The sequence below is a fragment of the Gorilla gorilla genome, chromosome 18 (genome assembly GCF_029281585.2).
Source record: "Gorilla gorilla gorilla isolate KB3781 chromosome 18, NHGRI_mGorGor1-v2.1_pri, whole genome shotgun sequence".
Lineage (NCBI taxonomy): Eukaryota > Metazoa > Chordata > Mammalia > Primates > Hominidae > Gorilla > Gorilla gorilla.
Window position 1 is genome coordinate 29,374,840 of NC_073242.2, and position 13,467 is coordinate 29,388,306.

At 46.9% G+C, this 13,467-nt stretch overlaps 1 pseudogene; it reads right to left on the minus strand.

Annotated features, from left to right (window-relative positions):
• Window positions 1-5,651: 5,651 nt before the first annotated feature.
• Window positions 5,652-6,898, minus strand: LOC101135032 (hsp90 co-chaperone Cdc37-like; annotated as a pseudogene).
• Window positions 6,899-13,467: the final 6,569 nt, after the last annotated feature.

A 13,467-nucleotide genomic window follows, 5' to 3' on the forward strand; every position in this document is an offset into this window, starting at 1 on the left:
TTGGCCAGGCTGGTCTCAAACTCATGACCTCAGGTGATCCGCCCACCTTGGCCTCCCAAAGTGCTGAGATTACAGGTGTGAGCCACTGTACCTGGCCTCTGCCGTCTTTGAGGCCTTACGTATTCATTCATTCATGCATTCATTGTTTGGGACAATCTGTAAACAATCATGTTGGACATTCTTTCCAGCATGAAAGTTTTCAGAGAAGTGGAAAGAATTGTGCAGTGAATCATCCTGAGTATGCACCACCCTGTTCTATGTTAACATTTTGTTACAGTTGCTTTATCATGTAGTCCAGCCCCCATCAAATCTATGTATTCACTGTTCCATCAGTGAGTAGATAGAGCTAATGAATGGCAGGGTTGGCACCTGAGGCATTTTATTTTATTATTTTTTTTTATTTTTAGAGACAGGGTTGCACTCTGTCACCCAGGCTGAAGTGCAGTGGCACAGTCATGGCTCACTGTAGCCTTGACCTCCTAGACTCAAACAATCCTCACTCCTTGACCTCCCAAGCAGCTGGGACTGCAAGTGCATGCCACCAAGCCCAGCTAAGTTTTTTTTTTTTTTTTGGTAGAGACGCGATCTTCCTATGTTACCCAGGCTGGTCTTGAACTCTTGAGCTCAAGCAGTCCTGCCTCGGCCTCCCAAAGTACTGAGATTACAAGCATGAGCCACTGCTCCTGGCCTCCTGTTATTTAGGTACAGTTTGTATACACAGTAAAACGCATAAATTGTTACATATTTTTACAGTAAACTGAGTCTGGGCCAGGCACTGTGGCTCACACCTGTAATCCCAGCACTTTGGGAGGCTGAGGCGGGCAGATCACCTGAGGTCAGGAGTTTGAGACCAGCCTGCACAACGTGACAAAACCCCGTCTCTACGAAAAATACAAAAAATTAGCCAGGTGTGGTGGCTTGCACCTGTAGTCCCAGCTACTTGGAAGGCTGAGGCGCAAGAATTGCTTGAACCCAGGAGGCGGAGGTTGTGGTGAGCTGAAATTGCACCACTGCACTCCAGCCTGGGCAACAGAGCAAGACTCTGTCTCAAAAACAAAAAAAACAAAAAAAACTGAGTCTTAGTGTTTCTCATACTTCATTGTTACCCTTTCTACTATATTAGCCATATCTGAACCTAACAGTACTTTTATTTACTTAATATTTTTCATTAAAGCAACTAACCTTTAATATACATTCAGTTATTTTAAAGGGAAACATTATTAAAATCATGAGTTTGAGGTGATATATATGTATTTTCTACTTTACTTTAAATAGTTATGTAACTATTGGAGTTTAAAATGAACATGCAAGTTCCCCCTGAGACTACTCCATTACGACCAGTGATGTTTGTGGACCCAGATCTAGGAAATGCTGACCCACTGGTTAATAGCATGGGCTTTGGGGGCAGAAGGAACTGACTTTCAGGTGCCAACCCTGCCATTCACTAGCTCTATTACCTTGGGCAAGTCACTTCACCTCTCTGCACCTCAGTTTCCTGATCTGTCCAATGGGATAATAATAGCACCAGCATTTCATACGTTGCTTTTGGAAACTACATGAGATCATGTCAACACTCAATAAACATCAGCTCTGATCATGCTATGATATGACTCCTGCCTCTCACCTTTGCATTGCATTATACCCGTGTTTCTCAAACCTTAGTGTGTACTGGAGGCCTTGTTTTTTGTTTTTGTTTTCTTGGAGACCAAGAGTCTTGCCCTGTCACCCAGGCTGGAGTACAGTGGCATGATCATAGCTCACTGCAGTCTCAACCTCCTGGGCTCAAGGGGTCCTCCTGCCTCAGCCTCCTGAGTATCTAAGACTGCAGGCACGCACCACCATACCTGGCTAATTTTTATATTTTTGGTAGAGATGGGGTTTCACCATGTTGTCCAGGATAGTCTTGTACTCCAGAGCTCAAGTGATCCACCCACCTTGGCCTCCCAAAGTGCCAGGATCACAAGTGTGAGCCACTGCACCTGGCCCTGCCTGGCTAATTTTTATTTTTTTTTCTGTAGAGACGAGGTCTTGCTTTGTTGCTCAGGCTGGACTGGAACTCCTGGCCTCAAGTGATCCACCTGCTTCAGCCTCCCAAAGGGCTGGGATTATTACCCATGAGCCACCACACCCAGCCACAATATTTTATTTATCCATTTGTTAGTTGATGGATATTGGGGTTTCAATTTTTTGACTTAACTATGAATCATGCTGCTATAAATGTTTGGGTAAAGTTTTTGTGTGGACACATGTTTTCCATTTCTCTTGGATAATATCAAGGAGTGGAATTGCTGGGTTGATGGTAATTTTGTTTGATCCTTTGAGGAACTACCTGACTGTTTCCCAAAGTGGCTGCAATTTTACATTCCACTGGCAGTGTACGAGGACTCCACGTCCCCACCAATACTTGCTCTTTTCCATTCTTTTTCCACTGCAACCTCCGTCTCCCCGGTTCAAGTGATTCTCCTGCCTCAGCCTCCCTCTTTTTTTTAATTTTTGAGACAGTCTCGCTCTATTGCCCAGGATGGAGTGCAGTGGTGCTATCTCGGCTCACTGCAATCTCAGTCTCCTGAGTTCAAGTGATTCTCCCACCTCAGCCTCCCAAGTAGCTGGGATTACAGGCATGCGCCACTACACCTGGCTAATTCTTTTTTTTTGTTGTTTTTTGTTTTTTTGTTTTGTTTTGTTTTTTCAGATGGAGTCCTGCTCTGTCACCAGGCTGGAGTGCAGTGACGCAGTCTCTGCTCACTGCAGCCTCCGCTTCCTGGGTTCAAGCTATTCTTCTGCCTCAGCCTCCCAAGTAGCTGGGATTACAGGCACCCACCACCACACCTGGCTAATTTTTGTATTTGTTATGGAGACGAGGTTTCGCCATGTTGGCCAGGCTGGTCTCCAACTTCTAAACTCAGGTGATCCACCGGCCTTGGCCTCCCAGAGTGCTGGGATTACAGGCATGAGCCACCGTGCCCAGCCTCTTTTCCGTTTTTGTTTTTTTTTTTCCTTTGGTTGTCTGGTTTGGTTTTTATTATAGCCTTTCTAGTGAGTGTGAAGTGGTATCTCATTGTGGTTTTGATTTGCATGTCCCTGGTGACTAATGATGCTGAGCATCTTTTCATGTCCTTATTGACCGTACATATAGTTCTTTGAGAAATGTCTTCTCAGATCCTTTGCCCATTTTTAAATGGGATTGTCTTTTTTTATTAAAGAGCCAGAGATCTGAAGTCTTTTTGAGTTGTAAGATTTCTTCATATATTCTAGACAGAAGTCCCTTATAAGATACATGATTTGCAAATATTTTCTCCCATTCTGTGTTGTCTTTTTACTTTTTTGATATTGTCTTTTGGTATGGAAAGACACTTATTTTGATGAAGTCCAATTTATCTATTTTTTGTTTGGTTGCTTGTGCTTCTGGTAACATATCTAAGTGGGAGCCAGGTGCAGTGGCTCATGCCTGTAATCCCAGCACTTTGGGAGGCCAAGGCGGGAGGTTTGCTTGAGACCAGGAGTTCAAGACCAGCATGAGCAACATTGCAAGGTTCTATCTCTATAAAGAATTAAAATAATGATAAAAGGAGGCCGGGCGTGGTGGCTCATGCCTATAATCCCAGCATTCTGGGAGGCAGGAGGACAACTTGGGCCAGGAGTTCAAGACCAGTCTGGGCATCATGGCAAAAAAAGAAAAAATAAAAAATAATTATCCTGGCAAGGTATGCCTGTAGTCCCAGCTACTTGGGAGGCTGAGGCGGGAGAATTGCTTGAGCCCGAGAGGTGGAGGTTGTAGTGAGCTGAGATTGAACCATTGCACTCCAGCCTGGGTGACAGGAATGAAACCCTGTCTCAAAAAATAAAAATAAAGTAAGCCAGGTGTAGTGCTGCGTGCCTGTACTCCCAGCTACTCTGGAGGCTGAAGTGGGAGGATCACTTGAGCCTAGGAATTCGAGGCTGCAGTGAGCTATGATCATACCACTGCACCCCAATGTGGGCACAGAGCAAGACCCTATCTCTTAAAAAACAAACAAAGAGGGGCGGGGTGCAGTGGCTCACGCCTGTAATCCCAGCACTTTGGGAGGCTGAGGCGGGCAGATCACGAGGTCAGGAGATCGAGACCATCCTGGCTAACACGGTGAAACCCCATCTCTTTTTTTTTTTTTTTTTTTTGAAACAGAGTTTCATTCTTTTTGCCCAGACTCCTGGGTTCAAGCGATTCTCCTGCCTCAGCCTCCTGAGTAGCGGGCATTACAAGGATTACACACCCAGCTAATTTTTTATATTTTTAATAGAGGCGGGGTTTCACCGTGTTGGCCAGGCTGGTCTCAAACTCCTGACCTCAAGTGATCCGCCCACCTCGGCCTCCCAAAGTGCTGGGATTACAGGCGTGAACCAGCGCGCCCAGCCTCCTACATTTTCTTCTAAGAGTTTTATAGTTTTAGCTCTTACATTTAGATCTTGTTTTCATTTTGAATTAACTTTTTTGCAGGTGGTGTGATACAGCAGTCTGTGCAGAAAAAAGTTAACATAGTAGACCCTAACTGCTAACTTTATTTTTACTTTTATTTTTTATTTTGTTTAGAGACAGGGTTTTTGTCACCCAGGATGGAGTGAAGTGGCGTGATCATAGCTCACCGTAACCTTGAACTCCTGGGCTCCTCTGCCTCAGCCTCCCAATTAGCCACCACACCCAGCTACCTTTTGTACATTTTTTTGGTAGAGACGGTGTCTCACTATGTTGCCCAGTCTGGTCTCAAACTCCTCAGCTCAAATGATCTGCCCACCTTGACCTCCAGAGATACTGGGATTACAGGTGTGGGCCACTGCACCAGATCCAGGTTTATTCTTACACCAATACAACACTGTCTTAATTACTATAGCTTTGTAGTGAGCTTTTGAAAATAGGAAATGTGAATCCTCCAACTTTTTTTTTTGGAGACAGAGTCTCGCTCTGTTGCTCAGACTGGAGTGCAGTGGCACTATCTCAGCTCACTGCAAACTCCATCTTCCAGGTTCAAGTGATTCTCCTGCCTCAGCCTACCAAGTATCTGGGACTACAGGCAGGTGCCACCATGCCCAGCTAATTTTTGTATTTTTAGTAGAGATGGGGTTTCACCATGTTGGCCAGGCTGGTCTTCAACTTCTGACCTCAAGTGATCCACCCTCCTCAGCCTCCCAGCGTGCTGGGATTACGGGTGTGAGCCACCTCATCCAGCCTCTTTTTTTTTCTTTTAATATCTAAAATCCTTTTTAGAACATCATTGCTGTTTGCCAAATAGAAGACACAGACAGCAGATGAACAGTGGAAACAGAACCCGGTGACCTGAGCCACCTAGTGGCTGGGGACCCTCCCCTCTACCTGGTGGACCAGCCTGGCGACCTCTGCCCCTCCCCGGGCCCCTGGGCCTTTGGCATGATGCTGATGGGGCGCTGTGGGCAGTGAAGTCCCTTGACTCAAAGCAGAGACTTGAATGGGTGCTGGAGAGTGGGGACAGTGGAGAGGGCGGGGAGGGGGAGAGGGCAGGGAAGGCCTGGCAGGCCCCCAGGGCTAGGGGGAGCAGCGGAAGTGGAGGAAGCCAGGAGCTGGGGAGATGGTGTCTATTTTTGTTTTCTGAAAAGGGGCGCCTAGGGGCTTGCACACAGGTGGCAGCTGCAGCTGGGGTGGGTCACGCACTGACGTCCCCACCTGTCTTGGGAACAGCTTCCAGCAGCCGGTCCCTGAACACTCCTCCTCTCCCTCCTTGGCCTCGCTGACCTCAGAGTTGGGGACCCGGAGGCCGGCGTCGATACACTGCTGCATGGGGAACTTGGCCTTGGTGGGGTCCATCTTGCTGCATTTGCACGTCCTTCGCATTGAAGCCCTTTTGGAGTTCCTCAGGGGGGGACTCGTCACCTCCACGGGTTCCAGGCCACCAGGGCCAAGCTGCTTCTTGAGCTCCTCCTCCTAGTACTCCTGCACCACCTGCTTTCTAGACGCGCAGCTTGGCGCAGCCCCGCACAGGCTCCGTGGAGGCTTCCAGCTCGTCCTTGAAGCTCTCCATGTACTAGCAGTCAGCCGTCTGAATCTCAGTGAAGAACTGCCAGAAGCAGGCCCGGGGGACCCTTTCCAGCTCCTGACCAACACCAGGTTGAACTGCGTGACAATTGCCTAGTGGACCACCTGCTCCGTGAGGGCGCATTTCTCCTGCACCTCTAGATCAGCACACCAGATGACCAGGTAGTTGGCCATCTTCTCATCAGGCTTGGTGTTCACCATGCTCCTGCTAAAGCCGTCTTTTCTTTTTTTTTTTTGAGACGGAGTCTTGCTCTGTCGCCCAGGCTGGTGTGCAATGGCATGATCTTGGCTCACTGCAGCCTCCGCCTCCCGGGTTCAAGCGATTCTCCTGCCTCAGCCTCCCGAGCAGCTGGGATTACAGGCGCCCACCACCACGCTCAGCTACTTTTTGTATATTTGTAGAGACGAGGTTTCGCCATGTTGGTCAGGCTGGTCTCAAACTCCTGACCTCAAGTGATTGCCCCGCATCAGCCTCCCAAAGTGCTGGGATTACAGGTGTGAGCCACCGCACCCAGCCTGAAACTGCCTTTGCTGAGCGTGTCCACGTTCCAGGTCATGCTCTTCTTCTTGGGCATCTCCTCCAGCTTCTGCTCCCAGCTCAGCTCCTCATGTAGCCACTCCACCTCCACCCTGGCGCCCTCTGACACCTACAGCTCCATCAGCTTCCTCTGGCACTCGGCCATCTTGCACTTGTACTCCCAGCAGCCCTTGTCCAGTTCCTCCTTCTCCTTCTGGAACTGCTCCATGAGCTCCACCCGGGCTTGGTGCTGCTAGCGGAAGAGGTTAGCCCGGTGGGTGTTGGGATGCCTCTCCTCTTCATCATCGCTCAGTGTGGCCCCACACGCTGTAGTCCAACATTTTGCCTCTGCGACCCAGCTAACTCCCTGAACAGTGGTTCTCAGTGAGGTAGTACTGCCCCCTAGGGCCATTTTGGAAGCTTGTTTGTGGGGGCTTTGATCTCACTGTGAATGTGACAATGTCCTTAGAGGGAGAGAGCAAAGCCATCCTGCCATGCACAGTATGGTCCTGGATGAAGAGAGATTCTTCTACGTTTGAGTGGTTTTTTTAATATCCCCGCCAGACATCCAACAATATGTGCTAAGAATCTAACTTCATTTTACATATGAACCCAAAGTTGCTTGTTTTGTTTTGTTTTAGATATAGAGTCTTGCTTGGTCACTCAAGCTGGAGTGCAGTGGCATGATCTCAGCTCACTGCAACCTCCGCCTCCCAGGTTCAAGCGATTCTCCTGCCTCTGCCTCTTGAATAGCTGGGATTACAGGCATGCACCACCAAACCTAGCTAATTTTTGTATTTTTAGTAGAGACAGGGTTTCGCCATGTTGGCCAGGCTGGTCTCGAACTCCTGACCTCAGGTAATCTGCCCGCCTCAGCCTCCCAAAGTGCTGGGATTACAGGCATGAGCCACTGCGCCCAGCCTAAACCCAAAGTATTTCTTGCTTGGTTTTAATATACACTGAATTTTTCAAGAATTCGACTATCGTGTATTAGTATGAACTAAATGTTTGTGTTCTGCCAAATGCATATGTTGAAGCCCTAATCCCCAATGTCATAGCATTTGAAGGTGAGAAGGTGAGGCCCTTGGAAGGTAACTGGGGCTAGATTACGTCATGAGGGTGGGAGACTTCATGATGGTATTAATGCCCTCGCAGAAAGAGAACGAGACAAGCAATCTCTTTCTCCACCAAGTGGGGATACAGCAAGAAGGCAGCTGTGAGCAAACCAGAAACAGAGTCCTCACCAGACACCAAATCGGTTTTGCCAGCACCTTAATCTTGGACTTCCCAGCCTCCAGAACTGTGAAAAATAAATATTGTTTTTTAAGCCACCCTGTTTATGGTATTTTGTTATAGCAGCCTGAGCTGACTAAAATCTCAGGTCATTGAAGGAAGATGTATTTTGCTTCGTTGGGATCTTTACCAAGAGCTGTACTTGGACAATTCCTTTACTGAAGGCAACACATATTAAAATCCATTGCTTACCAGCTGCACTGCAGTGCCTCAGTCACCATGATTCTAAGTATAAAAATGCTAAGTATAGGCCAGGTACAGTATCTCACGCCTGTAATTTCACCACTTTGGGAGGCTGAGGCACTCAGATCACTTGAGATCAGGAGTTCGATTCCAGCCTGGCCAACATGGTGAAACCCTGTCTCTACTAAAGATACAAAAATTAGCTTAGCATGATGGTGTGTGCCTGTAATCCCAGCTACTTGGGAGGCTGAGGCAGGAGAATCGCTTGAACCTGGGAGGCAAAGGTTGCAGCGAGCTGCATCATTGCACTCCAGCCTGGGCAGCAAGAGTGAAACTCCATCTCAAAAAAAAAAACAAAAACAAAAAAACTAGCTACTAGCTATATGCTATTTCAAGATGTATATAAATATCATTATTATACAGAAATATTGAAAAGCAATTAATAAAAAAATACATCAGGCCAAAACCAACTAAAATGAAGTTGGAAAGCTATATTAGTGTCAGAAAAAATAGACTCACAAAAAGTATTACTGCAGATAAAGAGTGTCATCTCATAATAATAAAATAGTCCCAGCCTGGCCAACATGGCGAAACCCCGTCTCTACTAAAAAATACAAAAATTAGCTGGGTGTGGTGCCACGTTCCTGTAATCCAAGCTACTTGGAAGGCTGAGGCAGGAGAATCGCTTGAACCTTGGAGGTGGAGGTTACAGTGAGCCGAGATTGTGCCAGTGCACTCCAGCCTGGGTGACAGAGTGAGACTCCATCTCAAAAAATAAATAAAAAATAAAATAAAATATTCAATTTAACAGGGATGTATAACAAAAACTACTCTGTACCTAATAATAAAAATTTAAAACATATGATATAAATATTGAAAAAAATGTTGATACAAGCTTTATTTATAATATGGCCAGGTATGGTGGCTCACACCTGTAATCCTAGCACTTTGGGAGGCCAAGGTGGGAGGATCACCTGAGGTCAGGATTTCCAGACCAGCCTGGCCTGGTCTCTACTAAACATGGTGAAACCCCATCTCTACTAAAAATACAAAAATTAGCCAGGTGTGATGATGCACGCCTGTAATCTAAGCTAATTGGGAGGCTGAGGCATGAGAACCTCTTGAACCTGGGAGGCGGAGGTTGCAGTGAGCCAAGATCATGCCACTGCACTTCATCATGGAGGACACAGTGAGACTCCATCAAAAAAAAAAAAAAATCTACAGGAGAATGAATACATTGTGGTATCGATCGTCATTCAATTGAAAACCATTCAGGAATTTAAAAAGAATGACTGGGCTGGGCGCGGTGACTTACGCCTGTAATTCCAGCACTTTGGGAGGCCAAGGTGGGCAGATCACCGGAGGTCAGTAGTTCGAGACCAACCTGACCAACATGGAGAAAACCAGTCTCTACTAAAATTGTAAAATTAGCTAGGTGTGGTGGTGCATGCCTGTAATCCCAGCTACTCATGAGGCTGAGGCAGGAGAATCGCTTAAACCCGGGAGGCAGAGGTTGCGGTGAGCCAAGATTGCGCCATTGCACTCCAGCCTGGACAACAAAAGCAAAACTCCATCTCAAAAAACAAACAAACAAACAAAAAAGAATGTCCTACCATACTGGTGCACTTAACACGGATGAATCTCATAAGTATTATGGTCAACAATAGAAGCCAGGTACAAAAGAGGATATGCCTTACGATTCTGTTTATATGAAGCTCAAGAACCGGCAAAACTGGCCAGGCGTGGTGGCTCACGCTTGTAATCCCATGCTTTGGGAGGCTGAGGCAGGATGATTGCTTGAGGCCAGGAGTTCAAGACCAGCCTGGGAACATAGTGAGGCCCCCCATCTCTACAAAAAACAAAAACCCCACAAAAAACATTAGCTGAACTCGGTGGTGTACACCTGTGGTCCCGGCTACTTGGGAGGCTGAGACAGGAGGATCCCTTAAACCCAGGAGTTCAAGGCTGCTGCAGTGAGCTGGGATCTTGCAATTGCACACCAGCCTGGGCAAGAGAGTGAGATCTTGTCTCTAGTAAAAAAAAAATCAAAAAATAGGCAAAACTAATAGATGATGATAGACACCAAACCAGTGATTGATTAGTGCAGCTGATTCATTTAGCTATATGTATGTTGTCTTTTAATAATTACAATAATAGGCAGAGTGTGGTGGCTTATGCCTGTAATCCCAGCATCCTGGGAGGCCGAGGCAGGCAGATCACTTGAGGCTAGGGGTTTGAGACCAGCGTGGCCAACATGGTGAAACCCTGTCTCTACTAAAAATATAAAAATTAGTTGGGTGTGGTGGTGCATGCCTGTAATCCCAGCTACTCCAGTGGCTGAGACAGGAAAATTGCTTGAGCCTTGGAGGCGGAGGTTGCAGTGAGCAGAAATCGTGCCACTGCACTCACACCTGGGCGACACAGCAAGGCTCTGTTTCCAAACGAAAAATTTATAATAATAATAAAAACATATCATTGAACATGTACTATGTGAAATGCACTGAAGGGATACTAAGACATTCCTGTCTTCAAGGTACTTGAGGTCTATTTGAGAAAATTAAACACAAAGCAAAATACAATAAAATTGTGTGTATCAGAAAGTTATATTATCTGTGAATTTCATAGTCTTTTCTTTTCTTTTTTTTTGAGATGGAGTCTCGCTCTGTCGCCAGGCTGGAGTGTAGTGGCGTGATCTCGGCTCACTGCAACCTCCGCCTCCCAGGTTCAAGCGATTCTCCTGCCTCAGCCTCCCGAGTAGCTGAGACTACAGGCACGCGCTACCATTCCCAGCTAATTTTTGTATTTTTAGTAGAGTTGGGGTTTCACCATGTTGGCCAGGATGGTCTCTATCTCTTGACCTCGTGATCCTCCCACCTCGGCCTCCCAAAGTGCTGGGATTACAGGCATGAGCCACTATGCCCAGCCTGAATTTCATAGTCTTTTGAGACATTTATTTTAGAAAGGGGATATTGAAGCCAGGCACATTGGCTCACACCTGTAATTCCAACACTTTGGGAGGCCAAGGCAGGAGGATCACTTGAGCCCAGGAGTTTGAGACCAGCCTGGACAACATAGCGAGAATCCATCTCTAAAAAAATTTAAAAAATGAATCTCAGCCAGGCAGGTGGCTCACGCCTGTAATCCCAGCACTTTGGGAGGCCAAGGTGGGTGGATCACTTGAGGTCAGGAATTCAAGACCAGCCTGACCAACATGGTGAAACTCTGTCTCTACCAAAAATACAAAAATTAGTTGGATGTGGTGGTGCATGCCTGTAATTCCAGCTACTCACAAGGCTGAGGCAGGAGAATCGTTTGAACCCAGGAGGTGGAGGGTGCAGTGAGCCGAGATCACACCACTGCACTCCAGCCTGGGCAACAGAGCAAAACTCTATCTCAAAAAATAAAAAATAAAAATAAATAAGTCTCGTGCGGTGACGGGCGCCTGTAGTTCCAGGACAATGATTGTATCACTGCACTCCAGCCTGGGTGAAAGAGCAAGACCCTGTCTCAAAATAAATACATAAATAACAGTCCAACGTGGTGGCGTGCACCTGTAGTCCCAGCTCGGGAGGCTGATATGGGAGGATCACTTGAGCTCAGGAGTTTGATGCTGCAGTGACCTATGATCACACCACTGCACTCCAGTCTGGGTGACAGAGTGACACCCTCTCTCAAATAGTAATAATAATTTTTAAGATTAAAAAAAGAAAGAAAAGGAAAAAATAAAAGAAAAAGGGGGGATATCAGTGGCTGGAGTTGCGTGAGTGAGGGGGAGTGTGGTACCCAGCATTTTGTCCCACAGAGGGGTTCCCATGGCACTCCCTCCCCTTTTCCCACGCTCTGTCCTCTCCTTCCGCTCAGTTCATTCCCCTTCCGCAATAAAATAATATACTTGGAAGCATCTTCTGTGACCTGCGAGTTAGAGGACCTGGTTTCAGAATCTCATGCTGTCACAACAGAGCCCTCCCCCGCACTGCAGAGTCCTGCTTTTCTCATTTGTAAAATGAGGTTAGTAATAGCTGCTTTTCCTGCCCACCTATAAGTTTTCATGAGTTTCAAGCACCTCTATGCATTTGAAATTGTTATTCAAATGCCAATTATGGTTATCATCTTCCTGCTTGCTGGCTGTGTTATTACAGGCACATGAAGAGAGTCAATCTGCTGTGAGAAATACGTACACCCACATGAACTGGAGACACCAGAGTGACCAAAGCTCTTTCAGGGTGTGGTTCCCACTCTGGGACCATTAAGGACCCCATCAGAATCTGGGTATTAACAAAATTCACCTATTAAATACACCCATGTTACGTTTGTCTCCAGTCACAGAGCCTATTACACTCATAAAAGAAGAAATTATTAGGTAAATTACTAGGTTTTCTTTCCCTTTTTTTTTTTTTTTTTTGGCGACAAGGTCTTGCTCTGTCGCCCAGGCTGGAGTGCAGTGGCAAGATCTTGGCTCACTGCAACCTCTGCCTCCTGGGTTCAAGTGATTCCCCTGCCTCAGCCTCCCAAGTAGCTGGGATTACAGGCGTGCACCACCATGCCCGGCTAATTTTTGCATTTTTAGTACAGGTGGGGTTTCACCGTGTCAACCAGGCTGGTCTCGAGCTCCTGACCTCAGGTGATCCACCCGCCTCGGCCTCCCAAAGTGCTGGGATTACAGGTGTGAGTCACCATGCCCGACCTAGGATTTCTTTAAGTCAGCTGCCTTCATTCCCATTTTTCCTATTTACAAGACGAAGTTGAGGCCAAGCACAGTGGCTTAGTCTTGTAATCTCAGAGCTTTGGGAGGCCAATGCTAGAGAATTGCTTGAGGCCAGGAGTTCAAGATCAGCCTGGGCAATATAGTGAGACTCCATCTCTACAAAAAGTAAAAATATTAATTGGGTGTAGTGGTGTGTGCCTGTTGTCTCAGCTACTCAGGAGGCTGAAGTGGGAGGATCGCTTGAGGCCAGGCGTTTGAGGCTGCAGTGAGCCGTAATCACACCACTGCACTTCAGCCTGGGCAGCAGAAATTGCAAAAAAAAAAAAAAAGAAAAAAAGAAAAAAAAGGCCGGGCGCGGTGGCTCACACCTGTAATCCCAGCACTTTGGGAGGCTGAGGTGGGCGGATCACGAGGTCAGGAGATCAAGACCATCCTGGCTAACACGGTGAAACCCCATCTCTACTAAAAATACAAAAAATTAGCTGGGCATGGTGGCAGTTGCCTGTAGTCCCAGCTACTCGGGAGGCTGAGGCAGGAGAATGGCATGAACCCGGGAGGTGGAGCTTGCAGTGAGCCAAGATCGCGCCACTGCACTCCAGCCTGGGTGATGGAGCAAGACTCCGTCTCGAAAAGAAAAAAAAAAGACTAAGTTGAATTCACTCAAAAATTGTTGGAGTCTGGCTCTAAAACAACACATCTCTCAACAGTTTAGATAGCTGTGGAATAATG